Here is a 13,877-nt window from a genome sequence, read left to right on the forward strand (position 1 = left end):
ACACTCAAAACAGAACATTATCCTGTCTGTTATTTTTTTAATTAGTTAGGTGTTGTTGCTTTTTAAAAAAATATATATCCTGCACTTTAGGAAAAACAAAAATACTCCCAGTGTGGCTTACAAATCACTGCAACCCAGGCAACCCCTGCCTTCAAGCTTACAAGATGTGACACAACTCAAAAGGAAAATGAAGTGGTAGGGAGGAGAAAAGAAGTAAACTCAGGTAAAAGTTCTTAATCCATTGATTCTCAGGTCAGAATTAGGCATATCATGTCCCTTTTGCTTTAAAAATCATACTCCCACCCTTGCTTTTATATGTGACTGAGACAGACCCGGGTTTAAACGAAGCAGGTCAGCTGCTGTAATGCCTCATATGCAACTCTGAATTCACGCCATGAAAAAAGATATTCCATGGAAGTATTACCATTGTCTGGTCAGCACAGCACAAACAGAGCCTTCTGTGAATGAGCAGCTGGGCTCTGACCATAAAGGCTGCCTTCTGGCCTCTCCCTTGTCACCCGAATGAAGTCAACTTAGAATTCCAGAAGAGTTTTTTCCCCTCTCATTGGTCACCTCCAGCAGCTCCCTACCACAGCTCATTTGCTTAGATCCTCCTCTTGAGGCAGGGGTGACGAACGGTGACCCTCCTGCAGATTGTTAAACTACAGAACCTGCTTCCACAAGACGTAGCAATGACGAAACAGCTTGGATGCCTTTGAAAGAGGATTAGACAAATTTGTGGAGGATGAGGCTCTATCAAGAGCTACTAGCCAAGTTGGAGATGTTCTTGGAATACCAGTTGCTGCGAGTCTGCCTTGAATATCCTATCATTCAGCTTCATTAGGTGACCCCTGAGGTGGACTTTGGGCTTTCAAATTTTGGCAGCGCCCTGTGCGATGCCAAACTTTGATGCCCCCTCACCTCTCGCTATATTGTTGTTGCAGGGCCCCCCTGCGGCGCCCTCTTGGCTCAGTGCCCAGAGCCGGGGAACCGGTTGCACTCCCCTAAATCCGCTTCTGACCCAGGGGTGCCAACTTGAATAAAATTTTGGGGAGGCCCATGTAAGCCCCGCCCCACATAATCAATCACATGACATGGCACACACCCACCAATTGATTGGCAATGCCCAGCAACGTTGAGGGGGCCTCAAATATTTTAGGGGGGGCAAAGAGACCTTGGCCCCTAGGAGTTGACTCCTATGCTCTGACCACTGGTTTTAAATATTGTGAGAGAGGGAGAAACCTCAGTCATTCTCCCCTTAGACTAAACACTGTAGCTTTTCTTCACAGGAGAAATGATCCAGCTGGCACTTTGGCTGCACTTTTCTGTATGCCCTTTTCAACTCTAAAGGTAAAGGTAAAGGGGCCCCTGACCATTAGGTCCAGACTCTGGGGTTGCGGCGCTCATCTCGCTTTATTGGCCGAGGGAGCTGGCGTACAGCTTCCAGGTCATGTGGCCAGGATGACTAAGCCGCTTCTGGCGAACCAGAGCAGCGCACGGAAACGCCGTTTACCTTCCCGCCAGAGCGGTACCTATTTATCTACTTGCACTTTGATGTGCTTTCAAACTCCTAGGTTGGCAGGAGCAGGGACTTAACAACGGGCGCTCACCCCGTTGTGGGAATTCGAACCGCCGACCTTCTGATCGGCAAGTCCTAGGCTCTGTGGTTTAACCCACAGCGTCACCCGCGTCCCCTTTTCAACTCTACAGTAGCCTTTTTGAGATGCAGCAGCTTCTAAACTAAAACTGTATAAGGCATTCCAAGTGTAGCTGCCACACAGGTTTGAAGAGTCAAAATTGATACAGGAAAATGGGAAGCACAACAGTTAACATCCCATTCTCATGCCCAGGACTAGGACCAGCTGAAAACTCTATGTCATTTTAAGCTGTATTTGCTCACTTCGCCTGTCCTCTTCAGATTTAAAAGCCAAGACTGTGTTTGCTCTTTTTTGGTTAATAGGATGACATCATGGAGCTATTTAGCCAATCGGGCTTAACTATATACAGACATCACTGAGGGCAAGTGAAGCCTATTCAGAGTGGAAGCAATTCTTCCTGAGTCAGTCACATGGGCAGCCCCAGCCAACAGAGAGTCACCAAAGGAACAGGATGATGTCATGATGCTGCAAAATGATCACGGGGAGGGGGGGAGATCACTCAGAGGTGGGTGCTTTTAACTTTAATGCTGCCCAAAATTGTTGATGAGAACAATACTGATCAAATTGTTCATAAGAATAATACTGAAATCTACCTTACATGGATCTGTTAAGGATTCACTGAGGTGACATATTCCGTCACTTTGTAAACTAAAGCACTATATAAATGCATTATTACTGCAGCTGCTACTACTACTGTTACTACTACTACTACTGCTAGAGGAAACAAAGAAAACAGAAGTATCCAGCCACAAACACATTATCTAGAAAGGCCAAACCCAGGAATTAATTTCATCTCCCAAATATTTGCCTGTTCAGTTCTGGGGAGATGAAGCTTTGATGGAATCAGATGCTATGAAGCAGGTACCGCTCCATCGCATAGCCAGCTTGTGTTTACAGGGTGCCACAAGGGGACAAGGCATCCGCCAACCTGCAGCCATCAACACAGATGTCCCCCTTTTCTCCCCACCCACTTCCCGCCAGCCACACGCAGATCTACAGCAATTGTTTTCAGGGAGCTGGGAAGTAGCAGTGCTGGATCATTTGTTGAAGGCGAAAACATCCTTGTGCTGCCTTTTTGTACACAGCAGCCGTGATCAAGTGCACCCGGGGCCACTAAAGAGCCTCTAAGCTGCTTCTCTCCCTCTCTTTTTTGAAGGAGCCCCTTCCAAAGCTTGCTTCCTCATTTCTTTCAGCAAATATTCCCAGCCTCTTCTAGTTTGCTCATCCGCTACCACCTGCCTCTTCCCCACTACTCATTTCACAGAATCACAGAATCGTAGAATTGGAAGGGACCACGACGGTCATCTAGTCCAACCCCCTGCAATGCAGGAACATGGGGCTCGAACCCTGTGATTAAGAGTCTCATGCTCTATTACCTGAGCTGGTACATATATCCTGTTAAAACCTAGTTCCTTTTTTGCAGGACTCCAGCCTTCTCTCCACCTAGAATGTACTGCAATCCCTCTGGGGCAGAGAATGGGGTCACACAAATTTGATGCTCTACATGGGGTGCTATATGAATGTTGTTTATTTGTTTGTTTTTTGCATAATGCACATATGCAATTTATTTATTTTTATTTGCATTTATGTCGCACCTTTCCTCAAGGTGGCATACGTGATTCTCCCCCTCCCCATTTTATCCTCACAACAACCCTGTGAAGTAGGTTAGGCTGAGAGGGAGCAAATGGCTCTAGGTCACACCGGGGAGCTTCATGACTGAGTGGGGATTTGAACCCTGGCCTGCCAGGTCCTAACCCAGCACACTAACCACTACACCACACTGGCGCTCACCATCTCTTATGCACCATACTTGCATCAGTATGCTCTAGGACTCAGGGTGAGTTACAGCCTAAATATGATACATATTGAGAGTAATTGATGTCATAATAAAAATCAAATGAAGGTCAACATCTCACTGAGGAATCGAAGCTCCAATATTACTTATCCAACTTAAACATTTTCATCCCATTCTTATCAATAATAAGCCCTCAAGATCATTATCTAAAGGACCTGGCACAAAAGGAAAGAGGATTGGGGAGGAGGAGGAATTAGAAAATCCCCAGACACTACTTCTTAATTACAAGACTTGGCAGAATAGAAACCCTAAAGGTCACAAGGAGCCAAACATCGTCGCTGTTCTTTCAGTGGAGTGGCTTGTTTAAGCCAGCAGGGGGAGACATATATAATTGAATGCCCGTCCACACATCCACACACACAAATGCTCTTCCTGTAGAAAGCTGGCATGTCAGGGAGATGTGTCCTAGCCTGCTCCCATCCCTGACCGACTGGTTTTCCATCTGCACAAAACTACAGGAACATTAAATCAGATCCGTCTACACATGCAACAGAGTGAAGTAACAGTATCCTGAGATGGTACACTGGACTTAACCACTTCAAGATGGCGTTAGAGGAAGAAGAAGAATATTTATTCAATTTTGGTGCTATTCTTCCTCTCAAAGGAGTCCAGAGATTCCATTTTTGAATGCCACTTGTAAGTAAAACAGGACAAAACCCCAAACCTTCATGCTAGCAACGTCAGGGGGAGATGTTCCTTCCTAGTTCACCCCTTACAGTGCTACATTTCTACTTGCAGGGAGTACTAAAAATTGGAAGAAAGAACAGATAAAAATGGCATTCAAAAGAAGAATCTCCCATGTGCAGTCTGTTGCATGTGAGCCCCAAGATACAGTCTGAAGTGATATTTTTCAATCTCTGTGAGAACTAAGCCTAAGGCAGCCTGCTGACCCTGATTCGCTAGATGACCACAGCCACCATGCTGCCCAACTGTTGCACAAATGAAAAATGCAGTGGAAAGAGCATTAAAAACGTTATCACCTTGCAGTAACATTCTAGGTAGATCACAGCATAACGCCCAAGTGCAAAATTGGAAATTGCAAATACTATATTAATGAAGGGTGTGTGAGTCAAAGCTTTTGTCGCTGATGCATGTGGTGATGGTGGTAGGCATGGAAATGGGAGACGCAAAAATAGATTTTCTGAGGTTTTAGGGAGTCATGCAAAAATATTTCCTTTCTCTCAAAGATATTTAGGAATGGGTTGCAGAAGATGCCCAAGGCAGGCACATATCACAGCTCTCTGGTCTGACCCATGGGATCCTGTGAAGCAGCCCAGAGAAAGGAATAAGAAGGGAAGTCTTAACCTAAGAAAAGGCTTGGCATGGAGGTGTTCACCTTGCCACCTTAGAGCACAGTGAAGTTGGTCCCCATTCCTGTGCATTTCAGAGCTCTTTCTCCGTTAGCGATTCGCATCAGCACAGCTTCATTAGAGTCAGATTCGTTTCTGCTTGTGTCACACTAGAGGAGTGGACAAGGCAGGGATGTCTTTACCCTATTAAAAGGTGTTCACACGTTGGCTAGAGACAAAATAGGAATGACTTAAGGTCTCCAGTCCGTGTGAAGCTAGTTTGAGAAACGAGGCATCTATCAAAGTGCAGGGTACATATGCATTTTGGATAACGTCTTGCGAACGCGGATTAAAAACCCAGCACTGCAAATGCAATGAGTGCACAGCAAACAGGAGTGTGAACACAGCCCAAGACTCTGCCCCATTCTCAGTGCTATGGCTCCATCTTGACTGTGTGAAATAAAATGAGGAGTGCTTTTGAGCATGTGCAAGTACATTTCTTCCACTGAAAATGTAGAGAAACCACACATCTGGGGGAAGAGTTTCCTGTTGAGTAGATCCACAAAGGAAGGTCTGATACCTCTGAGAACTTATTTCTTGCTACTTTTGCTTTTCCAGTATGCTGGGAGAAGGGGGCAACACAAGACTCCCATCTTAATTAACATGATGCCCTTTTGTCATTATCCCTAGTACAGTGGTCAGAATGCCAGCCTGAAACTAAGGAGAAGTGGGTTCCAATCCTCCCTCAGCTTTGAAAACCACTGGGTGACCTTGGGCCAGTTACTGAGTCCCATCCTGTCCTGACCTACCTCACAGGGTTGTTGTGAGGATGAAATGATGTAACACCCATGTGCATCACCTCTGAGGATGGGGAAGGGGTACAAACAGTGCTTTTTTCCTTTAAAAAATGTTTAGGGGTACTCTCATTTTCCTACTCATATTGAAATACTGCCTCTCAATGAGGTCAAACCTAGATTCACAAAATGTTTAGGGGTATGCGTACTCCTGCGTCCCCCCCAGAAGAAAAAAAAAGGACTGGGTACAAATGTAACCAAGCAATCATTATCCTTGCTCCAAAGATGCCCTTTTCTCCAAAGCTTATGCTGTAATAATACATAAGATAGGCTTCAAGGTGCTGCAAGCCTCTGTCAGTTTCCCCTGGGTTGCGGGGGGGGGGGCGGGGGAGAGGGCCACGCATACGAAACACACCCACCTCACTCACACTGACTCCCCACCAAAATTCAAGCTGACCCTCAGAGTCTTGTAACTGATGTGGCTTAGCAACAACACAGAATCACACAAGCCTCTTCCCCCTCCCCCCCAAAAACATACAAATAAAATATGCCCAACAATGCTCAATATGTAATGGTCACATCCAAGCAGCCACTGGGAGAACAAGGGGTGTGTGGGGGGGGGTGGGGGGGGTGTGTGCGCGCACGCACCCTATAGGGTAACCATCTGTCCCTTACATTAGTGTTCCTTATTGCCCCTCATTGCCCCCCCACAAGCCATCTGCAGCCCCACAGGACACACGGCTACGGTGACGTCCTTCTAATTTAGACTCTGCTTTTCCCTCCCTCCCTCCTTTTCAGATTTGGGATGGCGGGGTGTCACTGACCAGTTCTTCTGTTGCACAGTTTGGTGCAGTGATCAAATGACAGGGAAAATTGGGGAGGAGAAGGCGTGGAAAGAACAAATCTCTCTTCTCATTTTTATTTTTAAAAGGTTCCGACACACACACACCCCTCAAAAGCATCCGCGGAAGTCAGAGGGGTTGGGGAAGGGGGCAGCAGCAGCAGCTCTGTGCACTTTCTCTTCCCTCCATAATTTGAGCACCGGTGGAAAGATGCAAGAGCTGAGCTGCCGATTCCTACCACCGGTTCCATCCCTCCCCAAGCACCACTGCCATTTCTTCCCATCGCCTTCCTTCACCTGTCCTCCTCCTCCTCCTCCTCCCTGCTTCGACTTTGCTTCCGCCAGTCTCCTTACCTGCCACAGGTTAGATCCCGCTGGGCCACCTTAAACAGCCTCCTGCTCCTGCCATACCTAGCAGCAGCCCGCTGCACACAATGGGAGGCTGCAGTGTCTATAAATTCATCCGTCAGCGGCTCGCTTTTTGCCTTCTTTCCCCGCACTCCTTTTACCGCTGCTGGTGGAGACGGTTCTCTCTCTCGTTCTTGGGTTATGCAGAGGTGGTGATGGAGAGCGGGGGGAGATGCCAGGTTTCTTTTGCGTGGGGAGGGAGGGGGGAATCACCCTTCCTCGGAGGGGAGAGTAATGCAGGTGCAGCTCTCCCCCCCTCCCGGGCTCCATCACACGCCTGCCATCCTAGCCCCCCAAGCCTGACCTTAGCAATGCAACGGGAGCTTCCTCTAGCTTCCCTTAAAAGGACACTGTCGCCGTGGCAACCAGGACTCCACCTGTCTTTTGGAGGCTGTGCATGATGCCCGGCTGGAGAGCTAGGGGGAGGGGGAAGAGGACGACGCTCGGTCTGGTCTCAGGTTTTGGGGGCTGGCACCACCAGATTCTGAGCTCTGACCCCTCCTCCCCGCCCCACAGCCCTCCACACATCCTGATCTGGACTATGCAGGGGTCATATGAGCATTTGAAGCAAGTTTATAGCAAGCAGAGCCCATTTGCCAACCCATCAACTCTTTGATTGGCAGCAGCTCGGGATCTTTTTTAACTAGATTGAATGTAGGGGTGAGGAACCTCTGGCCTTGCAGGTGCTGTCGGACTCCAGATCCCATCCACCCCAGGCACTGCGGTCATGATCTGGGATGATGGGAGTTGCAGTCCAGCAGCATCTCAAGGGCCACACGGATCCCTGGCATATGCTCCGTCGCTGAGGTCCCTTTGCAAGCAAGACTTCAAAGCTTAAACACCTGTCTGCACAAGGAGAGCATCCAGGGATGGCGAGGGATTTCACTCTCGCCTTTGGATGAAGCAGGCTTTAGGACAGGTGGGGGGGGGGGGATACCGGCCCTCTGTATGATGCTGAGCCACAACTCCCATCATCCCCAGCAAGAACAGCCAATGGCCAGGGGTGATGGGAGTTTGCTTGTTTTCTGCATTTACATCCCACCTTTTTCTCCATGGAACTCTAGGTGGCTTACATGACTCTTCCCCCTCTTCATTTAATCCCCAAAACAATCCTTAGACTGAAAGTGGATGACTGACGCAACGTCACCCAGTGAGCTTTGTGGCTGGGCTGGAATTCGAACCCTGGTCTCCCAGGTCCTAGCCAGATGCTCTAACCACTACACTACACTACACTGGCTCTCAGCAACCTGCAGAAGGCCAAAAGCTTTCCCAGGCTTGCTTTAGGGAGGCAAAAATAAGACAAGGCTTTTCTGCTGGCGACACTCACTTGTGGCCACATAACTACTAAAAATTAAAGTGGGGGAAGGGACTCCAAGAATGGATTGTAAGGTTTATTATTATCCAGTGATTTGGAAGGTTTTGTTGTTACTTATTATTTATATAGCACTAACAGGGTAGATGGGGCTCATCAACCTGGGAAGGGAGCCCATCTAGGAGAAGGAAAACTCTGATCCTAAACCTCTGCTGCCTTGTGGGATACCTTCAGGAGAACTAAAGGCTAAGGAGTAAACCCTACACAAATCTGGAGTGGGGTCCCTAAGGTGCTTGGGTGATGCCTTGTAGGCCTCCTTCTAGCAACTACTGGAGCCAAGCTGGTACCAAATGTATTGCTCTGCTTTCTTTTGGACCACATCAGTAAGGCGGGGGGGGGGGGGCTTGTCATCTGGGCAACCTAAAACCTCCATGCACACTGCCCAGGCTTGCACACCAGGAAGGTCACTTCAGTGTTGCTAGCACAGCAGTTTGACTACACCCCCGGAGGTGCACTCCATTGTCTCTTGAGACAGACAGATGCCAACAACTCTCAGTTTTCATGGTGTTTTAATGAGCAACATAACAAACAAAACAAACAAAAGGACACAGCCTTGCCCCAAGAAGCTAGATTTGGGGAGTGAGCAGTGGAAGACAGAGCAGCAAGGGATGGATCAGAATAAATGAGCAATGTGCATGAGGGCTTCCTTACCACTGAGGATGAATATTAAAAGGTTAGGTATGCCAGGGGAAGGCAAGATCTAGTGGTAACATCCTGGGTGATTTACAGTAAATCAGCCCAGTTTTCTGATGATCAGTTGTTTAACAACACAATCTATTAAAGAGACTTCCTAAATTAGGCTGCTGAAATGAACGAAGCTTAGAAGGAAAACTAGGAGTGGATTTTTGTCCAATAAGATTGTCGGCTTCTGGTACTGGAAGGATATTCCTTGGCTAAGCTGGTCCATGTTTCAAAGTTCCCCATTTCTTAATTGTAAACCTTCAGGAGTAAGCATGATGCCGAAGAGGAGGAAAATGAAATCAGGTAAGCAGCATTAAGCTATGGTTTGCTTGCTGCAGGTTTAAAAGTTGAAACCACAGTTTGCGTTCTAATCTGCAGCCAGTGCAAACCACAGTTTAGCATGAGAAGTGTAATGAGCCACTACGTTCAGTCGTTTACCTTATGCACATCTTGAGAGTCCAGGGATAACACCCACACACAACCTGAACCATCCTAAGGCAAGGTTCACTAATAACTAACCAACATCCACAGGGCCCAGGCTTTAGGAGATCAACCTCACAAACAAGATCGCCAGACACAATACTGAAGTGTGGCACCACAAGCCAACTTCAAACTGTTCTACTAACAAAGCAGCTGCAGCTTTGGTTTTGCATGTGGTCAAAACGCCTACTCTGTTTGGAGAAGGGCCAGGCCCCAGTGACAGAACATCTGTTTTGCCTGCAGAAGATCCCAGATTCAACCCCTGGAATCTCCAGATGAGGCTGGCAAAAATTCCCTTCTGAAACCCTGGAGAGCCATTGCCAGTCAGTGTAGAGTTTGAGCATTGATCTATCTAGCTCAGCATTTTGGTGCATGTAGCTCAGTACTTTCTACACACTGTTGGCATTGCCAAGCTACATGGGGGTCAACGGTCTGGCAATTTAAAACAGCTCAGTGCCAGGAGACTGAGACTCTTTTCACGAGCTTTTTTTCCAGTTGTTGGGGATGGGGATTCTGCAACAAATTATTAAATTGAGTACTAATTGAATCTTAAAATTAAGTAAGCACTTTTAAGCTCAAGGCCAAGGTTCAAGCCTCATGTTGGGCAAAAGATTCCTGCATTGCAAGGGGTTGGACCAGATAATCCTTGTGGTCCCTTCCAACTCTATGATTTTGACCTTAAAGACAGCAGCTGGAGATTAAAACATCTGCTGACAGACTGCACCATATCCAAATGTAGAGGGGGGGAATGTTTGCAGATCTCTTAAAGACAAGCAAAACAGGAGCCAAATGTATTTCCTTGCATTAGACATTCCAAAGAAACAGGGCCACCACAGACAAGTCTCTGACTTTGGTACTCACTAACCCAGCCTTCCCCAACCTGGTCCCACCAGATGTTTTGCATTACACCTCCTATCAGCCCCAGTCAGCATGGCCAATGATTGTGATGATGGGAACTGCAGTCCAAAATTTGTGCATCTTATATTTCAGGTACGTCTCAAACCGTTTAAGGCTTTAAAGGTTATTACCAGCACACACATCTTCCTGTGGTTTGGGGTGAGCTTGAGCACTGACTGGCAAGGGGCCTCCAGTTCAGCAAGAGGCACCATATGCACACAGTGCTGGCTGTAAAGGGTTCTTCAGTACTGTGCAGCACCACTTTTGCATGCATGGGGAGCTGACCCAGAAGAAAAGATCACACAGAGGTTAGTTTCTACAGGGATTGCCCTTGGTGAATGAGGTGATAGATTAAAAAATGCCTTGCACATTAAAAAACAAAAACCTCTGTGAATGTATAGTGATCACAACTGCTGTAAATAATTGGGCTATAATATAATGAAAATAATATTTGTGCATGTTCTTTTTGCTAGGGGGGAATCTTAGGGAGCAAGGAGGGCTAGCTGAGAGATCCCTGGGCTCCCACTTAAGAGGAAACTGGGAGGTATTGCTTAAAGTTTGATTAGAGTCGGTTCTCCCATTTATGTTTTTATTCTTCTTAAATCATATTTATTCTTGGCAGCTGTAAAAGATGCAGTTGTCAAAAGCTCATTGGCCTTTTCAAGTATCCCACACACACCCCAGCAGCTGCAAATCCCTCCAACTTTTTATGCATTTTCATGTGATTTTTACAGAAGGTTTTTTTTTAATTAAAAAAATGTTGGTTGGTTGTTGTTTTTTGCTGCAGTGCCGAAATAAACACAATTGCCCCATTCAACGCTCCTTACCCCCTTCTGCCACTCACAACCTCCAGGGGTGTTGGGACAGGGAACAATTTGGGCTTTCATGCTGTCACATCTTCTCTTTAGAGGTTAAGGTCAGGCGAGGCTTTGCAATCTCCCATTTCCCATCGTTTATAATTGTATATATGTGGTTGTGCGTGTGTGTTTTACGGTGCATACCAGACTGGCACATGCCACCCAGGTCTCAGCTGACACGAGAACATTTTCAAAGCAATTTAGCTGCTCGGAAGGCAACAAGGACAGCGGAGGGGAACAGGAGGCCAACCATTAGAAAAAAAATTACTGTATTTTTCTCCCCTTTTCAGCTGCTGTTTCAAACTCATCGAGGAACAGTTTTGATTGCACCAAGGACATTTGAAGGATGGCTAGTCCTTTTGCACTGTCAGAGGACTGTTCTTCTCTTTTTGAGGAAACTAGGAAAAGTTTGTAGTGTTGGTTGCTTTTTAATCTTCTTTGGGTGTTTACAGGCAAATTGCCCTGTTGGCTTTGCCTGAGGTTGGCTTCCCTTTGTCTTCATCGATTCCAAAAGACGGTTGGACAAATTCCAGGAGAATAAGGCTGCTACTGGCTACTAGTCCCGATAGTGATGTTCTACCTTGGAGGCAATATGCCGTGGAGCACTAGTGGTTGGGAACCACAGGACGGGTGTCATGGACTGGTTTGATGCAGAGGAATGTTGGAAGGAAGCAGCTGGGAGCTTTCCTTTGTGTTTACCACCTGGTAGATTCTGACTTACTGTACTGAGCAGCACTGCTGGGTGGAAGGCAGCAACTTAGAGAACAGATATACGGAAATTCACGCCTGGAGAATTCTGACTTTTGCTTAAACAACCTCTCTCCACCTGCAAGTTTCTAGCTGAGATGGTGGCAGAGGGAAATTTAGGAACACCAGCTTGCTCTATGCCAGGGATAGGGAAAACTGAGGCCCTACAGATGACTCCCAACTCCCATCAACTCCAGCCAGCACGTTCAGTGGCCAGGGATGATGGGAGTTGTAGTCCAGCAGGTTCCCACTCCATGCAGAACTCCTGATTCTTGCGCCTGATGAAGAATTCGATGAAACGCAAAAGGCTGCTGCCTACACTTTCAATCTAAATTTGTTCAGCAAAAGATATCCTTTTATAAGCGGTGGTGATCTTCTGCTACCACTTGGGCCTTTCACTGAGACCTGGGAGAGCAATGATAGATGAACAACTAGACCTCCAAAGGGTGAGCAAAAACCAATTGGATTCCTTCGTCAATGTCTGCTTCCCATTTCCATTCAACTGGAGTACCAAAAAAAAGAGACTGCGCCACGAGTGCTAAAGAAGACGATACGCGTTTGCCATTCGTCAACCCTTCATGCATTCCAAGGCCTCCCCGTACAACCTGTCAGGACACAGGATTTTGGTACCGTCCTATCTCCCCAACCCACAGGCAGAGACAGGAGGTGCTTTATTTTTTTAACTGCCGAACATTCCCATTTCAAATTATCTCCCTCCCATCTGGATCTTAAATTAGCTGAGCCTTTCCTTTCCTTTTCTCATTGTTGTTGATCTGCCTGATGGATGTCTGTGCTATTATACATATGCCTTCCCCTTGCTTTCACCCTCCCCATCAGTTACATAGACGCACGATTAAAATTAACTCCGCAATCGCTTTCTGATTGCGCCGCATATTATAACAACAGCGGCATTGAGCAAAGCTATTACATTTGCAAAGCGTTTCTATTCATGTCAGGGGGCCTTTTTTTGCACACACACACACACACCCCAGAGACCACCTCTGAAACAAGAAGCCAAATTTCCCAGCAGCCTCCTCCTCCAAATAATGAGGCATTAAACATATTTAAAAATCTTACACAAGCTTCAAACATTGGGAAAAGGTTTCGACTGCCTTTCTGACTCATTCTCCAATGTCATTTAAAGGTTGTTGTTCATTCAGCTTCCACTCTATATGTATACGATGGCTAACGTTTTAGGGCAGGAGTAGTCAATGTGGTGCCCTTCTAATTTTTTTTGTATTACAACTCCCATCAGCCCCAGCCAGCATGGCAATGGTTGGGCACTATGGGAGTTGGAGCCCAACAAAAACTGAATGGTGTAACATTGGCTATTCCTGTTTTAAAGCCATGACTGTGATGCACCAAGCCAAATGTGGTCCACATGCCCACTGTGTATTATGGTCCACTAAGGCAGGTACAGGCAAACTTGGCCCTCCAGATGTTTTGGGACCACAACTCCCATCATCCTTAGCTAATAGGACCAGTGGTCAGGGATGATGGGAGTTGTAGTCCCAAAACATCTGGAGGGCCGAGTTTGCCTATGCCTGCACTAAGGGCTTGAGAATCTTGGCTATTTTTGCTTTCCCCAGCAGCTAGCAAAAACAGGAAGTCTTCCTAGAGTCCTTGATGGGGTAACCATACGAAGACTGTCGGGCTGCAGCCAGCTTTGATGGGTCAAAAGTTGTGATGGCCCATTTTAGGGCATTCAGTGGTATTCTTAATTAAAACTGTGTACTGGTCTTTATCCGAAGATCCCAGGGTGGTTGACAACAGGAAAAAAATAATACAAAATGAGAATTCAAAATACAGTGGTACCTTGGGTTACATACGCTTCAGGTTACATACGCTTCAGGTTACAGACTCCGCTGACCCAGAAATAGCGCTTCAGGTTAAAAACTTTGCTTCAAGATGAGAACAGAAATCGTGCTCTGGCGGCGCGGCAGCAGCGGGAGGCCCCATTAGCTAAAGTGGTGCTTCAGGTTAAGAACAGTTTCAGGT

General features: G+C 46.8%; 1 protein-coding gene across 5 annotated transcripts in view; it reads right to left on the reverse strand.

Annotated features, from left to right (window-relative positions):
* The window catches only part of SRCIN1 (SRC kinase signaling inhibitor 1), a 270,653-nt gene that overhangs the window by 110,716 nt on the left and 146,060 nt on the right, over positions 1-13,877 (reverse strand). The window lies entirely within an intron of this gene.

This window comes from Podarcis bocagei (assembly GCF_964188305.1).
Source record: "Podarcis bocagei genome assembly, chromosome: 13".
NCBI lineage: Eukaryota > Metazoa > Chordata > Lepidosauria > Squamata > Lacertidae > Podarcis > Podarcis bocagei.